This window comes from Triturus cristatus, chromosome 4_1 (genome assembly GCF_964204655.1).
Source record: "Triturus cristatus chromosome 4_1, aTriCri1.1, whole genome shotgun sequence".
NCBI lineage: Eukaryota > Metazoa > Chordata > Amphibia > Caudata > Salamandridae > Triturus > Triturus cristatus.
In genome coordinates this window covers 528,993,864-529,013,263 of record NC_140585.1, presented here as the reverse complement: position 1 = coordinate 529,013,263, position 19,400 = coordinate 528,993,864, and the positions used below count along the sequence as shown (strand labels likewise).

Genomic DNA, 19,400 nt, shown 5'->3' with positions numbered 1-19,400 from the left:
CGAGGCTCTGCCTCGAAACGCGTCGGCGAAAATTCACTCTGAAAGAAGCTGCTGGTTTCCCTGAAATGATTAAAGCCCTTTGGTTTACACTGCTGGGAGTGCGTCCTTTACAAGCTTTCGGGCATTTGGATAAGAACATAAATATATGTATATATATATATATATATGCGATTCTGCTGCTTACTCTCCTCCCAAGTCCTCGGGATACCAAAGCAGGCACGGACCACGATTCAGTGCAAATTTCTTTATTGCTTGCTCAGTCGGCCATGACGCGTTTCGGTCCCTCCTGGACCTTGATCACATGACAACGCTACTAGGCTTCAACCGCCATTTTGTAGTTACAAAAAGTGCAAAGTGCAAAGTGCAAAGTACAGCATGGAAAGCGACAAAATACTTCCGATTCATTACACTTTGGAATAAGGGTTACGTGAGAATATAGTTATTTAGTAATGTTGTACCCTGGACATAGAGAGAAATCCAATCAATCTGGTACCAGTTTGGAAATTGCTATTGGATGCTTAAATGCTCGTAATTTTAGCAATTTGAAAAAACTGTAAAACACATAATGATGACTAATCGCATCTTAGTGTAAACAAAGCTAATTCCTAAAATTCTCAGTATAGCTCTAAAATTTCATAAAAACAAACATATAACCATATTCATCTACGAATTTCCATAAGATGTTGAAATCTGTCATTTTTAAAACGTAACAGCATAAATGCAACGTAACATCTTAGTAGGTAAAAATGACACTTAAAATCGAAAAATTACTGAAATGTCGCTTAACCCTCCGTTGCTGTTAATAAAACATGATGTGACTTATCGTGTAAAATAAGTGTGTAAAAATAGTAAAAAGAATTCAGTAATTTAAAAATTGATCAGAACATAGGCAGGCCATCAAGAGACAGCGAATGGCAGTAATTATCTTGGTTATATTGCAGACACAGTTCACCTAAAAACTAGAAACTAGATAAATATGTATATAAATATGTACCAAATATAAAACTATATAAATATATAAATATGCATAAATATATAAATAATTAAATAATTAAAAACATTTGCATACATATTATATTGAGGAGGGAAAAGTAATTAAGACTGATTATAGCCCGAGTTATATACTATAACAGCAAAATAAGCTGCTCAAAGTCAGCACCTTAGATATTGTGTCTTTGACCCAACTAAATGCAGGTGTAAAGGTCCTCAGTGGCATTGAGTCCTCCCGGTATCTTGCTATCGAGATTTAAAATGTAACGGGTTTCTAGTTTCCGTAATGTATTCTCCCTGTCTCCTCCTCTTCTATTCTTAGGTACTGCGTCAATCAGATAATATGACAGGTATTTGGGATCACTATTGTGTTTTTCTTGAAAATGTCTAGCGACAGGGTAAGAGGGATCTTTGTTGTTAATCGCTCTTATATGCTGTAGTATTCTTTTATTAGCCGGAAGTTTTGTGCTGCCTACATATTTCAAATTGCAGGTGCACTCTAAAACATAAACGGCGTAGTCCGATTTGCAATGCAGAGGTTGTTTTATTTCTATTTCTCTGTCACTGAAGGGAGTTTTGAAAGTTTTTCTGCTGGTGCCATAAATACAAGCTTTACAATTTTTACATGGCATAAAACCCTTTCTCTGAGTGAGCCAATTAGTAGGTTCTGTCACCTCAGGGCAGTTTGTAACTAAACTATTACTCACTGAAGGTGCTTTTCTGAATGTTAAACCTAAGCTTTTTGGTACCAGTGGTCCTATTATTGGATCATCTAGCACTATTGGCCAGTTACGCTGCATAATGTTTCTAATAGTTTTATGTTGTAAGTTGTAGGTAGTAATCAGTCGTAATTCATTATTGGAATCCTTTTTAGGTTTAGTGACCAACAGTTCCTCCCTTTCTAATTTTCTCGTTTTAGCAATGGCCAAATTTAAGGTTTTTTTGTTATAGCCTCTGTCTAAAAATCTTTTTTTACATTCCTCTTGTGCTTTTTGTAGATCGGACATACAACTACAGATGCGTTTAATTCTTAACATTTCCCCATAGGGGATACTATTAATCAGGTGTCGTGGATGGAAACTAGACGAATGTAATAATGAATTTCCTGCCGTTAGTTTTCTGAAGAGCTTAGTTTCCAGTTTGCCATTATTCACATAAACCTCCACATCCAGAAAATTAATGTTGTGATTGTCAATTGTAGCTGTAAAACTTAAATTAATTTCATTCGTGTTTAGGCTAGTAACAAAATTGTGGGCCTCTTGAATCGGTCCATCCCAAACCAGAAAAATATCATCTATATATCTGTATAATAGTTTGACATGGTTTTCCACTACAGCACGGTGCTCAGCGCCAAGGACCAGCTCCTCCCACCAGCCCATGTGGAGACATGCATAGCTGGGGGAGAAGCTGGCCCCCATCGCCACGCCCCGCGTCTGCTGGTAAACAGATTTGTCAAATAAAAAGATATTATTATGCAGACAGAATTGGGTCAGATCACTTATCATCATGTTATGTGCAGAAAGTCTTGGTTTCCCTTTCCCAAGAAAATGTTCCAAAGCTCTAATGCCATCTCTGTGTCTTATACTCGTGTATAAGGACACTATGTCCAAAGTCATTAGTAGATAGCTGTTCTGCCATTCGAAGTTATTTATTTTCTGCAGGAAATCACTGGTGTCCCTTATGTACGTGGGTAATGCTTGTACTAGTTCCTGTAGAAAAAGGTCAATATATTGGCTGGCATTTTCTAGTAAGCTATTTTGGGCCGAGATGATAGGTCGACCCGGTGGATTCTTGACATCTTTGTGTACTTTAGGGATAAAGTAGATATTGGGCAGCATAGGATTATCTTTGTGAATGAATTTGTATTCGTCCATAGTTAAAGTTCCTGCACACTTCCAAGCCAATAGTTTACCATAGAAATCATTTTGGATTGCCTCGACTGTGACCCAATTGCTAATTTTGTAGCAGGTTCTGTCATTTAAATGGGATGATGCCTCTTTCATATATTGTGTTCTGTCCCATAAAACAATGTTGCCTCCTTTATCTGCACTTCTGACGATCACATTTTTGTTACTTTGTATTTTTGACAATAATGTTTTGAGCTGTCTGTCTTTAGGGTGCCATTTAGATTTGCTTTGCATCACCTTGTAATTAAGTTTTTTAATTTCATTCACAACTTGGTCATTAAAAATGTCAATACTATCCCTTGGCATTATGGGATTAAACGTAGATTTTTGTTTGAAAGTTGTTGCTTTTCTGTCCACTGATAATGCCACAAGTTCCGGGGAACCCATAATTTCATTTGATTCATCCGAATTTGAAACTTGGCTAGTATTTGTTGCTGTCCTCATCGTGTGATTGTCATTCTGCAAATCGAGTAAAGTTTCAAGAAGAAGATCCTCCGATGTTTGAGAAATTTCCACTATGGATGCTTCTGCCGCTTTCGTTTTCTTTTGTGTATTTACTTTGTTTATTTGATTTTTTTGTTTGTTCTGACGTTCATCGTCTTCATTTGATGCTTTTGCTTTTAATTCATGGTATTTTTTTAATTTTAATTTTCTTATAAATTTGTATACATCCATTCTGGTATTGGCGTAATTGAAATTGGATTCGGGACAGAAGGAGAGACCCAATGATAGGATTTGTTCTTCTGCTTTGGAAAGGGAGATATCTGTGAGGTTTATGATAGTTTTGACTGAGTTATCATCTAGTTGCGTTTCCACCAACCTCTCCCTCTCCCTCTCCCTCTCGTTTGCTTGCTGTTTGTTGGCCGCTCTGTTGGCCTTTCTCCTCTGTCTACGTTTGTGGTTCCGCCTCTTCCTCTGGCATTCTCTTGAGTCCTGGGGCGCAGGGTGGCTCTCCGTTCTTCCACTAAAAAATTCATTTCCTCCCCTGGTGATAAGTTGGGTGCCACTATTTTTGGGACTAGGGGTTGACCATCTAATTCCGCCTCACTTTCCAGATTGGAACTGAGATCCGAAGTGGATACGGATATATGGGTAGCTCTATGCATAGACAATTCATTTCCCATACCATTTTGTTGGGTCATTTTCTTTGTTTTCATTATATCGTATTTTTTTGAAAAAGTAAAGATGCGGCCTGACTCATAGTCAACTCTGTCGCGATGAAATTTGAAAGCTTTTCGTTCCTTGATTAGATCTTCTTCCCGTTTTAAACGTGCTTTCATTTCCTCTCTTAATTTTTTCTCCTCATCGCCTTTGTTCATTTGTTTAATTTCATCGTTCAGAGTCTCTATTTTTTCTTGTAACGCAATTCGATCAATTTCTGCGTACTTAACCAGAATTTCAACCAGTTTTCTCGATGAGTCCAAGTTGCTTTGAGCCCAGTCCCTCATCATGTTTGGATTGGGTTGATCGTAACTGGGAGCTATTAGAATTCTCAGACCTCTCGGAATTCTATTTACATCCAAATAGCGTTGTAGTGATTTATTCTCCCACCATTTTCCTTGCTCCGATTTAGACAGTTTTTCTAACAGCCTGAACTTATCTTTGATGTGGACGTTAGGTGAGATTTCTGTCCCTTGATGACTGCCCATGTTACTTGGTGGTATGTTGCTAAAAATTTCCGAGGCTGCCGCCTCTCGGTCCTTGAGCGTGTATATATATATATATGTAGGCAGATATATCTTCCACCCTCAAATCAAGTATTCTGAAAAAACAATGAGAGGTGCTATAATTAATCTCTAATGAGAATGTATGTATTTTATAGACTTATGTGAAAAAGTCTGTCTATATAGATTGTGTGTCTAGTTGTTTTTTTGCCTTTTAGATCTCTGCTGTGCTTTGAGCCCACAGAGGAAAACACAGAGGTGATGGTTGAACAAAGTGTCAGGCACTGGCAAAGGCTTTGGGTCATGAGGGCCACATTCCATGATGAATTTAAATGTGACCAGAGCACTCGCCCATTTAGGCAAGCATTTGTTCCATCACTTTGTTTTTTGCTACCGTGGTCTGAGCCTAGGCCTCAGTGACATGCACTATATTAAATTAAATTACCTTAATCTCCATTTGCAAAGAGATTGAGCTGATAATGTATTAGGAAATTATTTTGACACAGAGTCGTCTCATATACTAATAATCTGTGTCTTATACACTCATTGTTGTAGTAGTACTTTAGTAGTTATTGTTCTGGGCCAAGCCAGTCATTAACTATGGGTAGGATAGGAAACTATGTTGTAAGAGCTCTTTTGCCAGCTGTACGAAATGTTTTTGAGGAAGCTTCGGCCCATTTTTCTGTGTCTACACAACGGGTACATTTTGCTGTCGCTTTTTGTGCAGATCTCTTAATAGGACATGCAAAATCGGAGGCCACTTCATGTCTGTAAAGTGTACTGTGAAATATTTGCACCAGATTGTATGCACGGGTTTAAATGGTTCCATACATTTTCTGAAGTTGTGATCGGGAGTATAAATGACGATGCATCAACCAAATAGGTTCTTTTGATTTAAAACACATCTAAGAAGAAACAAACAGCGTTTGTCCATGAGATGCCCTGCATCAGTTTGGAAGTCTTGAGTGCCTTGGGGTTCCTGCTGCAGAGTATGCAAGTGCACATCAGGCCCAACTGTGGGCACAGGATCTGTAACAGAGCATGTTACCTGTACGGAAGATAAACCCGGATGAAAGGATGCTTGAAGTCACTGGCACGAGGCCAGTGCTTGATTAAGTACTGCAGCACCTTCAGGATGAGAGCAGCATAACAGCAGTGGAAGCCTCAGACACACACTAAGCACTTCTAGGCGAGCACTGAGTGCTTTGTTTGTAAAAGAACAAGCAAGGCTCAGCCAATTATGGCGGCCATTGAAGAAACATGGCCCATAACAAGCACCTGCAATCAGGGTCCAAAAACACAACACACAATTATAATCAACACATCCAGGCCTGTTGCATTGGAAAGACGATTAGCACTTGAGGACACGTAAAGTATGTACTCAAGTCTTTAAGTGTAGGATTACCAAACTATTTTGGTTATGGCAATTATATAAGGTTTAAATATTTATCTACAGCTTAGCGTAGTTTAGTGTTCTGACACCTGCTGTATGGATGAGCTGGTGATTAAAGGGAACCTCCACAGTGTAATAACCTTTTCCCAGTTCTCCGGCTCTTAATCTGCTGAGGGGATAATGGCTTGATTGCTGCTCGCAGCCGTTGTGGCCAATGCAGTATTGATCAACAGGCGTTCCAGAGGCGCGCGGGCGAGCTGCTGAGGAGAGGGTGGGATTCTCAGCACTCTTCTACCTTTGCACTGAATCCCTTTCCCTTGTGCCATCTGTGAGGATTTATTTGGGGCGGCTTATTTCTTCTTCTTGGTGTGTTTCTCATCTGTCTCCCTTGTGTCCTTCTCTCTCTCCTCTCTGTTCCACCCCAGTCCCATCTGCGCTCTGTGTGCATGCTCCAGCCCCCGCCCATCCCTCTATTATCTGCATGCCTACCACAGCCCCCCTCACCCAAACCTCCGTTGGCGGTGTTCCTGTCCCACGAGCCTCCTGACCACCCTCAGTTGTCTGTGCCCTGCCCCAGACCCTCTCGAATGCCCTCTGGGTAGTCCGTCCAGGTTGGTTTTGGGTTGGTCTGCCTGCTTTCCCCAGCCCCGCCCACTCAAGCTCAGTTGTCTGTCTTCTTGCCCACGCCCCCTTCCAATCCTCTGTTGCATGTCTGCTGCCCCCCATTATCCCCTGACCACCTTCTGTACTGCTTCATACAGCTTTTTTTATATTAATTTTAGCCATGCTGCACAGCAGCTTTTCTGCTGTACTGTTTGGCTACTGAACATTGCTGAAGCTACTACTTCCCATAAGCAAGACCTATTGGCTTTGCCGATACTGGTCACAGCTAATGTTATACATTTTTTACGTGAGATTTTGAGATGGAAGCTGCCCGCTGTTTGAGTGCTTGCTTGGGTAACTACTTATGTTTTTGTCTCCTTCGTAAATAATAAGAATAAAATGCAAATGAATGGTTAGTTTAAATAACATCAGTAGTAAATCAGACTGTGAGCGGCTTTTAAACTTAAAGGTTTCAGTTAAAAAAAAGTTTACTCCAAGCAGAACTACGCTGTAATTGGGTGACTGCATATTTTTTTGCTTCATTTAAATAATAAATATATTTGCAATAAAAAGTAATTAAAAAAGAATAACCATCACACCAGCTTGCCACACCAGAACCTATGGCTTTGCCAGTGCTTTTTTTTCTTGACTCCACTCTGCCAAATGATCTGCCTGTAAATCTGCTTGAGCTGTTATTCTTCACCGAATAACCACATCTGAAGTGGTGACGGGTGAGAGGTCGTCGTATTACGGGTGGTCGTGGCACATTTACAGGGCTGTCCATGCCTTAGATGAACTTCAATGATATTATCTAAAATACCAGTGTGCTCGTGTGTTTTTACACTTCATGTGTCTCAAGAAGACAAGAAAAGTTCTTTTGAAGTCTCGTGTGTCACCTCATGAGATTTACCATCGCAATTATCAAGTGCATCGCAAGCATCTCCTGCACCCCTCCTCCACGCTTCCTTGCTCTGTGGGTGCAACATGGTGAACAGCAGTGCTTTTCTGCAACCTGTGGGCGTGGGAAGCCTGTAGCTCTTATCCTGGACTCCCTGCTCAAGTGTTTCAAGTTCAGGGTAGCTGTCTTCCTGTATTGAGCTATGTGGAGATGCAACGAAGATGAGGGTTACCAAAGCTTCCATGTTACCCACAACAAGCCGCTCCCGACCTGCTATTTCCATTCATAAATCATGTTTTCAGATATGTTAGAGGTTTAACTGACAAAAATCAAGATGGCAACTTCTGAAATGCATATCATACGCGATGTTGGGGTACGCGATGTTGAGGTACGCGATGTTGGGGTATGCAATGTTGGGGTATGCGATGTTGGGGGTGCGCACAGTACATACACGATGTTGGGGTACGCACCGTACATACACAATGCACGGGGGTGCATGCCTGTATGACTCGTAACTCTGTACGACTCGCACCCCGGGAACAACTTTTCCCGTGATAGGAGTCGTACAAAGTTCGCTTCATGGCGGGTAATGGCATTCCCCGTGTACGGGACGTTTTCCGTACAAATCGTAAATCGGAAAGCCGGTCCGGATCGTACTGGTACGGTTGGACTGCATTTTTACAATTTGTACGGAAAAGTGTCCGGGTCCGTCCGGTACAACTTTTCCCGATCCGATTTGTAAGGATTTGTTACAAATCGGATCGGTAAAAGTTGTATTTTTCCCGTACAAATCGTACTTCACGGGTCGGACGGGACTTGTACGATTTGTATGGAAAAATTTACCGATACGAGTCGGACGGGAAAAAAAATACAGGATCGGAATCGGCACCTTTATGTGTAAATATTTGTTCTATTTTAAAATGTGCTATTACCAAAACCAAAACTGTTATTTTAGCTGTTTTTTAATATAATTGCTTTTGATGATGTATTTTGTATATTGGAATTGTTTTAAAGGTGTGACTGTCTCCATGAAATCTCATGCTATCCCAGAACTTTAGTCTGCTGGATTTATGAGTTTTTTTTACCAATTACTCTCTTAAACTACTGTCACTGTCACTTTTTTGCAGCATTCAATATTTTTGCTTTACAGATGTAATTGTTTAATTTAATTTAACTGAAGATTATTTTTCTTTTTTTGAAGATTTTGTGATGTACTTTTATGGTTGCCTGTGTAACCGGAATAACATTTTCTAATTGACTCGTGTTTAAAAAGTAAAAGAACTTGACCTATATAATTTAAAGTTAAAATGATAGGCCATATATATTTAGGTGGCATACCGCAGGTCTGACCCAAAGATGTCTATCCCTTTGATGCATCAAAAATGTCATTTAAGTTTATGGGTTTTTCTATGATTTGTATGCCTTTGTTCTCTGTTGAGGGCGACTGAGGGCCAACGGTATTCTCTTTTTAACTGTAGACATCAGAAACATTGATTAAGATTCTTTAAGAAATTATTTTTGGGACATTCATCATTTTTAGCTGAGCAGAATCATTTTAAAGTATAGGACATCTCCTTCAAACTAGTACTTGAACATTTAACAAATGCTAGATCCAATGGCATCTTTTTCACATTTTGTACATTTTTTAACAGCTTCATTATTGAGCATTATAAATTGTCATGTAAATAGAGTTTAACTGTTTTGTAACAAATTGCCTACCAATTTTTTTTATTTGTTCATTATGATCTTTTCTTTAGAGGTTTGAAGTCTTGATTAAAGCTTTAGCTGTCTGTTGTTGAAGACTGGTTGTGAACAATACAATATATAGAGTGGGCTTTGGATTAGCACCTTGCACATGAAGGGTTGGCTTTCTTATCTCTCTCAGCTCCCTGCTTTTGATCTGAGGGCTCTCTTGACAATATATGTGTTTGTTCCACCCCTGAAGGATTTTTGCCTTACTCTCTCTTTAATAATAATCCACATTTGTAAAGCGCGAACAATCACCAGTAAGGGTCTCTAGGCGCCGTCAGGAAGATTAAGCAAGCTATTGCCTAGAGTCACATGGTGCTGGGCTAATCTGCTGCCAGCACCGGGGATCAAACCGTGATCCACAGATTCCAGAGTCAGTCGCCCTGGCCGCGGTGCCACACCTCTTCCTTAGGCTGAATGAGTTGTATTTTTCCACTACCAACAGGTAATATCTTAAAATGTTTCTTTTAGCCCTTCATGGGAGCACATGACTTTGCTCATTCCCGTTCCTTCTTCTCCTTCCCGTTAGCTAAAGACTCCCCACCCTACTTGTCCAGTGGTCACCCAACTCTCACCTTCCAGCATCATTGTTTAGGGTTTATTATTATTTTTACAATTGTTTTACTAGAGCCCATCATCTGTACATTGCTGCTAGGCTGCTCAATTCCGTCAATTCCTTTCCCAACTCTCCCCACCCCTGCTTTATATATATATTTTAAATATTATTATTTTTGTAAAGGCTAAACAGCTTCACAGTGCTGTTGAGGCACTCACTTCTTTTAGCTCGGACGGCATCCCATGCAAGCTTTTGTTTTAATTTACTGTTCCGAAACTACCATCAACAAACTTGGAATTGTGAATTAAATGGCCAGTGGTGCATCTGTACACAAGCATGGGCAGCCATCTCTGAAATCTTTTTTTTTCTTTTTGACAGAAACCATTCCAAGGTGGACACCTGTGAAATTATATGATAGGATAGGTAATTTTAAAGTCCAGATGTACGCCCATGAGTCTGTTGGAGCTAACTGACAGGCATAGTGCATGAGTAGTGAAATGGAAGGGTTAGTTGAAAAACAGAATGGCTGTGAGCAAATTGCTTATTCGATGGTGAAATGAAGCAAAGAAAGACTTTCCACAAAAAGAAGTTTTCTTGACATGTGGAACTGGTAGCCGGAGTGAAGAGGCTGAACAAAGAGACCACAAGGGCATATATTTTGGATTTCACAAAATCAGGGAAGGAGCCTTAGAGCCATTTGTGGGCAAGACATAAGGTTTTAAGTTTCATCTTTTGTGAATGGGTAGCCAGTGAAGTTGAGCAAAACTAGGAGGGCAGAGAAGAAGCAAGGAGTCAAAGTTATACGTCTGTCTGCCCTATTTTAGGATTCACTATGAAACAACTGCCTCAGCTGTATCTTTCCAAGAGTGATAATGAGGTTTGTAATCCGGTTGCATGTTTTGACATAATTACCAACTTATCCTTGTAAGCTTAAAATGGAACACTTGCAGAGGCAAGTTATGGAAAGTAAGCATCAGGAAGATCCACTGCTTTGGACAAATCTGCCATCTGAAGTGAAAATTATAGGTGAGACCAAATACACCCCTTTTTCAAACCATTCGCAGTTGGTAGCTCATGGGAAAGACAGCCAGGGCATGATTCACAAAGTTGAACTTGCATGTTTGTGTAAGTTTATGCTTTTTTAGTATTCACTAAACTGCATTTTAATAGTAAGTTTATGAGTGGAGAGACTCCGCACATAAAAAGATAGGACAGGATATACTTATTGGGACTGACTCAATTGACTATAAAATAACAGGTTTCAAACGCTTGCTTTTATGCCAGCCAAAGCTGCACTGGAAAGCTGATGGGGCCCCATTTATCATGCAATGGAAGAGTGATGTGGCCCGATGGGCGAGGAGTGAGCAGATGGGTCTGAAACTAGCAGACAGCAGGGGGTGCAGATATTACCCCTTTGCGGCGATGTAGGTGAGCTCCTGGAAACATTTGAACAACCTGACCTGATTCAAAGACCTGACACAACCCCTGAAGGGCGACATTGATGGTGTGCTACCTCCTTTATCAGAACATGAGAGTTAAGATTTGTGTCCCAATTTTTGATCTGATCGTGTTGGTAGGTGACATGTTTGGGTTTGGTGAATTGTTACAAAGCTAATTATGAACTGTCAATCCTGTGTTGTGCTGCAATATGCCATGCTTACAATATTTTAGCAAGTGGGATATTTGATGAGACAATTGCTATTCTGTAATAGGCATCACACTCACAGATGTAAGGCTATGTTTTGTTTATAAAGGCATATATTAATAAAAGCAACAAACAGATCATAAAAAAGATGGGACTGGACTATCTTCTTATGAGCGGATTTGTACCGCTGTCCCAACCCCCCGAATTTGGTGTCTCCACACTCGTAGGCTTACTATTAAAATGCATTTTTGTGAATTCTGGAAATGTGTAAACTTACACAAAAGTGTGTGTTTTCCTTTGTGAGTCAGGCCATTAGTTTTTGTAAATTTTATCTGCATTCATGTGTGGGAGTCCTGCTAATAATTAGGTGCAATAAAACAGGGTTTAACCCCAAGTTAAATAATTTCTTACAACCTATTCTACTTTCTACTCTCTCATAGCTAATAAATAATAGATCTAGCACACATATAGGTTGTTGGTGGGATTTGTTCTTGCTTTACAGATGAATAGGGTAAGCAAGAGACTGTTACTTTCCATGGAACAATTTCTACAAAAGCAAGTTTGAATACACTTTAGTATTTGCTTCTCGGTTAGCCAGCCCCCTAGCTTTACTAGTAATATTTTCATAAAGCTGTCTTCTTTTGCATCAGGCAGTGTATGATTTTGGTAGTTCACAGGGTCTGTTTAAAACCCTCTTTTATGCATGAGATATAAAATAGAACCCTTCGACACTGGGGGAATCCCTACCACTGTTGGAATATTTGAATACTGAACACTTAGAGGCTGAGAACATTTAATCATTTTTCATTTAAAAAACATCCATAGGTATCAAAATTGAGCCCAGAGCTCTTGGTGATGGAGATACGTGAATCATTGGATCCTGAATCAATTGCATTTCCCTTTGTTCCGTGATTATTTCCCTTAAGAAATTTGGATTTATAGTTGTACAGTTAGTATTAATAGCTGAGTATAAAGTAAGACTATATGATCCTCATACCAATTGTAAAAATAGGTAATCATGTGAATGATTCATAACACCCATTACTTGTTTAACCAACTACCAATAGGAACTGGAGTTTTGAACTAAATAGATTCAAAGGGATCTGCTTGGTTATATTCCCGAACCTTTAGGTGCAATTGCTGCACTTATAATGAATTGTCTAAAGCTGTTTTTTAAATTTATTTTACATGTTAGTGTGTCTCTAGTGTATCTCTCAGATCTCCTTCATAAAATGTGATCCTTAGTTTCTTACATGTGATCTTTAGGTAGCTAGTTGATATTGCAATATTCAAAATGTTCTTTGCTCCCAGCAATATCATTGATATATGATCACAATTGTTAGACATCATTTTTAATGCCACAAAATCATGCCTTTGTATCATAAATCTGTCAATATATTTCCAGTAGTTTTGTATGTGTCACCCAAAAAGATGACCTTTTGTTTTTTGTGGGTGCTAAAGATTTTTTAACTAATTTGAAGGTAAATATATTGTGGTTACTTTCCTATCTAATGATGACCTCACATTTGGTTGAAAATAATATATTGGCCTCTATACAAAGATATATACTAGATTTGAAGAATTTTATTTTTAAGGACAGTTGGTAAATCTAATTGAAACATACCATTTCAAACAAAATAGTCAGACATAAACAATTCAATTGCTATTGTTTTTCCACTCTTGTGTGTTTGTTTGTTGTTCAAACGACTAACCATTGTAGCTAGGCTAAGAAAGAAATACTGCACTTTGTATCTGTTCCATCTCATAGGAAATCTGGTGCAGACACCTATGGGAACAGCTACTAACAGAACCCACAACTTGCACAGCCAAACAGATACTATATGGTAGATACATATCATAGAACAACAAGTGCACTCAGATAGATGTAGTGCCTAATGTGTGTACAAAATGAGTCAGTCCAAATTATTTACACAAATTCTGAAGATACAATCCTATGTTCCTTCTTCATTCATTATCAGAGCATCAGAAAACATTCAAACAAATGACATATTTCATTCCATCTAGAAACTTCTTCAGGACTGAAAATATAACTTTTATATAGGCGTGTTGACAAAATTGTGCTCATTTGCCATGGCAAGGGTTCCCAACATGGAGTTTGTTGCATTTTATTCCTGGGAAGTACAGTCTCTGCCATGAATTACTGACCCGTCTCACTCACTTTAGTTCTACTGTAATGGTGCATTCATTCTCACTTAATTCATTCACGGTTGTGTACTGTCTGGATTTTAGTCACCTCTCCCAGTTAATAAATGTATCATGCTCTCTCAGTTTCTCTCTTTGTATGGGCCATCACTTGTATATAAAATGGTCACATGCTAGAATTGGTTGGGTACTTTTTTTTTTACATGGTACTACTTTGGAAAAATATAATAACTTCAAGATCGACTCTTAATTTTCACACAGTCAGTTAAAATGTATACTCTATTCAATATTTACATTTTTATTGTATCTCTAATTGACGAGCAAAGAAAGTACATCTAGCCCTCTTCATTTCCATCCTCATATGGGTTATCACATTTAAGTAAATTTGTTATATGCAAGAATCAGGTAGTTATACTTTTTTGCACACCGCTACCCCTTTAGCACAACATACTTTATATATAGGGTGTCTGGATACTCCACAGACATATAAAAATGTATATTATGTTCAATGCTTGTGTCTTTAAAATATGTCCCTTTAATGAGTAAAGCACTCGTATTGTTCCTTTTGTTTATAACGTCCCAAAAAAGTAAAGGCCAGAAAGGTTACCTTTTTGTTCTTCATTACCATATGTACTCAAGACAAATATAGGATAATGTTTTTAAATGGCCATTTATCCATATTCATGTTGAACTATAGTGCCCATATCCGTGCTTACATATATCTATGATTACTAAATCTAATATGGTGATTGATTTGTGATAGTTGGATATTAATTTGTTCTATATGTTTAACAATTCTAGTCAGATTGATTCATCTTCTTGATTTAACAGGACTGGGGCACTGATAGCAATTATGCCTTTACATTCTTGCTTTGATAGCTACATTTATCTTTGATGTGTACCCGTAATTAACTATTATATCCTTACAAAAAGAATACCATTTTGATACAATTTCTCTTCCCTTAATTTTGATCTAGGATTTTAGATATGAGCTTTACATTTAGTAGAATATCACAATTAATTATGATATCATCACCTAGGAGTTTAGTGATTTTAACTAATTATGTTCCCGCTTAGGTACAATCTTTTACACATTCATTGAGTCAAATCTTCAACTTTATGATGAGACTCAGTGTAGTATTTCCGTATATGCCAATAACCAGTTTTCCAATAAGGGATATGTGATACAAAATGCATTGGCCGCCAGAATATTTTCTATGGCTGAAATAATGAATAAATAATGAACAAAGGATTGGAATTACATCATTTGTATGATTAATTTAAACTGACCCATTTGATATGCCCATTATATGGTGTGTGTGTCTGAGTGCAATTTGCAGTTCTACTTTTTGACTTAATTACAACTTGTTCTGTAATACTCTATGACATGTATGGTGAATTTTTTGTCATAAAAAAAAGTTCCAGTTGAAGTCGCCACATTTTATTGTTTATGTAGTATCTGTATAACTGTGACTAGGATGATTCCAAAATAAATAGATACGTCTAAACCTGATGGCAGAAAATATGCATTCAAACCAAGCATTTGCAACAGACGTAGAGCTTCAGTTTGCATCTTATATAGCTTTTAGGTCGAAGTTTACCAGATTAGTTATTGAACATTGATCTTCAAACAAATGGAGGCCAACATAGTTAAGTCTCTCTTGGCAGACCCTTATTTCCTTTAAATGCCAAAATATCAAAAAAGATCCAAATATTCAAGGTTATGTGGGTTGTAATCCAGGTTTCTTATGAACCACTGAATCAAAAGTATTGACAAATGATATTAAGCCTTGTCTCTCCAATAACAGTTGTCTGTTTGAACCAGTTATGTTCCTAAATACAATGTCAATCGATTCACAATAAGAATCGTTGACATCCTCATCAAAAACAACTGAGTTGTTACAAGCAGAGGGACAAATACCAGTTGGGGCTTGTATCACCCAGCCGGGAAACAACCATTACAACGCAGTCATTACAACCCACTACCTTTACAATGCAGTCATTACAACGCAACATCCGTTACATCACATGCCATTACAACGCATGTCGCTACAAGGCATGTCGCTACAACGCATGTCGCTACAACGCATGTCGCTATAACGCATGTCATTACAACGCATGCCATTACAACACGTCATTACAACGCATGCCATTACAACTCATTATAAGGTAAGTAATGGGAAATAGTAATTTTTACCCCTACACTATCCAACACATACCCTACTGTTGCACTCACTGGAGTGGGAATAGTAATTTTTACCCCTACACTTTCCAACACTTACCTTGCTGTTGCACTCACTGGAGTGGGAATAGTAATTTTTACCCCTACACTATCCAACACTTACCCTACTGTTGCCCTAAAAGTATTATGCATTGTAATTGTATGCTTTGTAATGGTATGCATTGGAATGGAATGCGTTGTAAGTGTAGTTTCTAAAAATGCGTTTGTTTTGGTATGCGTTGTAAAATCATGCGTTCTAATGGATGTTGCGATGTAAAAACTGCGTTGCAAAGGCATGTGTTGTAAAAGTTTGCGTTGTAACGTGTCCTATTCCACCCAGCCCCCCTCCATGACAGTGAAGTTGCTTCTATCCTCCATCGAGGAGCTCAATTTGTTTAGACATAGAGGGCCTCATGTAGGTAGCGAAATACCGGTCGGTAACGGCCGATTTTCGGTAAATATGCCGTTACCGACTGTTATCCAGACAAGTGAGATGTAGGAGTCCAAAAACCACTTTTCGGTAAATATGAGGCGGTAAATACCGATTCATAGTTACCGAATTCTAACATACCGATTCATATTTACCGAATACATAATTAACGAATCGGTAAATATGAAGTGGTAAATATGAAGTGGTAAAAATTTAAAATGACATGTAGGAGCACTCGGTAATTAAGAAATCCAAGAAAATCGGTAAATAAGAGTCGGTAATTAACACGGATTGAAAGCAGGTGGTAACCAACAACAGTGCAGCTAAGCAATCCCAAAATGCAACAGCGTGGACACCCTGGCAGCTATGTACGTCATTGCAATGCGCCTACGTCTACAGGCAGCAGGACTGAGGGTTTGGCGACGGAAGGAACGCATCCACAGACAGCGCATCACACTATTCCAGCTGACTGATGCAGAGATACATGAGAGGTACAGGCTACACCCCGAAACCATCATGGACTCAATCAGGGACCCGCACCCACTCCTGGACCAGCCAATAAGAAGGGCGCACGCCATACCCCCACATGTGCAGGTGCTCTGCAGCCCACATCTGCTGGCATCCGGCATTTCTCAGGTGGTGACAGCTGCGGTGGGTGGTGTATCCCAGAGTTGCCTGTCCCGTTCCTTCAGGAATTTCTTCCCCCATTATATTGGCTGCATTGATGGGACACACATCCCACTCTGTCCACCAGCTGACACAGAGCACATCTACAGGATCAGGAAGTCCACCCACTCCATCAATGTGCATACCGAATGGAATGATATTGTGAATGGTCCCGTGGGTGGCAGAACCAAAAGGTGCGCGTATGCTATTTACAACGAGGTCTGCAAGTTGTCGCACAGTGAGGCGGCTTCCAGACTGAGAGCTATTGACCAAGCAAACATGGAGAAGGCCTAAGCCGTTATAGATATTAGCTCTAGCACTCTCCCTTCTAGGATTCATACATGAGACAATAGGCACATGCAAGTACACGGCGCATGCAATGTACAAGCCCCGATTTTGGCGTGCGTCCTACGAGGTATCCCAGTGCCTGTGATTACACCTTCTTTCACTGTGCTTGCAAACGGTATTCATTTAATAATGATAAATGAAGTTTGCTGCGGGATGTGAGTGGTAATCCCGTACATAACTGTCTCGCATGAAGTTGTCTGCTGCAATACTGTTCTTTTTCCACCCCCGCATGGGCGGCGGGATGTTTCCATCTGGCCTTCGATTCCAACCTTGAAAGCAGAGTCCAACAAGTTGAGCAGAATAGAGCGCCATTGTCCCACAAAGAGGTGCCTTTGACTTCCTCTCGTGAAATATTTGTCCTTCACGTTGCTACTACGCGCACTGAGGAACAGGCGCCTCTGAATACTGACCTCCCCCTGCATTTCGGCTCTTTGATCCAAAGTATTATCAATGCCTCGTCCACGACCGGCCTGGCTCAATTTTTTCTAACATGTGGGGCTCGGGTCTCGTGACCTCTTTCCAAACAATTTTTGGTGTAATTCCGGCATTTGTTCATTCACTGTTCTCGAGCATCTTTGGAGGTGTTCCGCTGCTTCTGGCGCTGGTGGCAGGTGTGCTGCTTTTACTTTTCATACTACGGAATGGCTGCTCCTTCTGTGCCACACGAGCACCTGTCCCGTCTGCATCTTCTTCGTGATAGGATGCTTGACTTCTATGGTACTTTGCCATTGGCGACTTTGAGCCTGGCTTATGGATTATCCTTCAGGTATTCCTACTTCACCTGCGTACAACCTGTATTACACTGCCTGGATTGTCCCTTTGAATGGCCTCTGGATTTGTGCTTGACCAACATGGTGTCTCCGGTGCCGGATTTCGATCGACTGATGCGGCCCTTAGTGTCTCACGAGTTGTCCTGTTCTGGTGTCCGGATCATGGCGTGTGGAGCGGCGCATGGTATCCTGGGTAATTGGGACATCTCAGCGGCAGCCTACGACTTCTTGTCCATGAGCTATTTGGAGGAACATTCCGGGTGCCCTCTGATTGTGCTAGAGGCTCCGTTGGTTGGAGAACACGTATGTTCCTTTTCTTTACTCAATTGGATGGCTGAGACTTTTAGTGGCCCTGAAAACGATTGCTTGTTGGAAGCCGTGGCCACATATGCTGCCTATACATTCATGGATTAACTGGATTGTCGTCCATTGCGCCTGTGCTACTGGACAGCACCCTGGCGCAACATTTATTTCTTTTAATTCTCGTTTTTCTCTTCCTGATGGTCTGCTTGAGTTTTTTACTATACTTGCATTGTGTTTTTTGGAATTGTATGCTGCAATTAATTGGACTGTAGGACGTTGGCGCTGCATTGGTTACGCCCTGTTCTGCTCTGACGAAACTGAACTCTGCGTTCTCTCTTTTCTTGCCTATTACATATTGCTTCGCTCAAGGGGGCGTGTAGTGAGTTCTCCCTGAATACGTACATGCATTGTTCAGTTGGCATTACCACGTTGAATGTTATGTAGCCATATTCGTGTCTTTGCACACGACACTGCGTTTCCATGTTCTTTCTTGAATAAACTGCTGACTCGAGACTTCCTTCAGACGAGTGCATTCTGTTGTTCCCATCCCAAGCTCTGCGCAGCGACCTTGGTCTGTACATGCTGTGACACACAGTCTGGAATTTTACACAATGCATGTTTTCCACTCTAGGTTGTTCGACCCACGATTTAGCCATGGCACACGCGCAGCTGCACATACCTGACAGTTGGTGCTTTTCATATCTCAGACGTCATGTTTATTATTCAGACCGAAGACGAGCCTTCCTGCGAGGAGACTCCTGATGCTCCTGTGATGTGATTTCACTAAGCTGATCTTTGAGGTATGGGGTCCCCTATTCAAGCCTGAGAGACCTTCTATAATGACATGATTATGATATTGGCTACTTAGTTAAGGGAAGGTGGTAGTGTCCTCGGTATTTTCCGATTCGCTAAATACCACCTCGGTATTTACCGATTCGGTGGATACCACCTCGGTATTTTCGGATTCGGTAGATACCACCTCGGTATTTTCCGAATCGGTAATTATCACCTCGGTATTTACCGAATCGGTGAATTCCGATTCGTATTTACCGAATGTTACCGAATCGGTAACTGTTACCGAATTTTTACCTACA

General features: G+C 40.1%; 1 protein-coding gene across 1 annotated transcript in view; it reads left to right on the top strand.

Moving 5' to 3' along the window:
• Positions 1-19,400, top strand: part of LOC146855186 (guanylyl cyclase inhibitory protein-like) — a 192,037-nt gene that overhangs the window by 17,149 nt on the left and 155,488 nt on the right. The gene's annotated exons all lie outside the window — the stretch shown is intronic.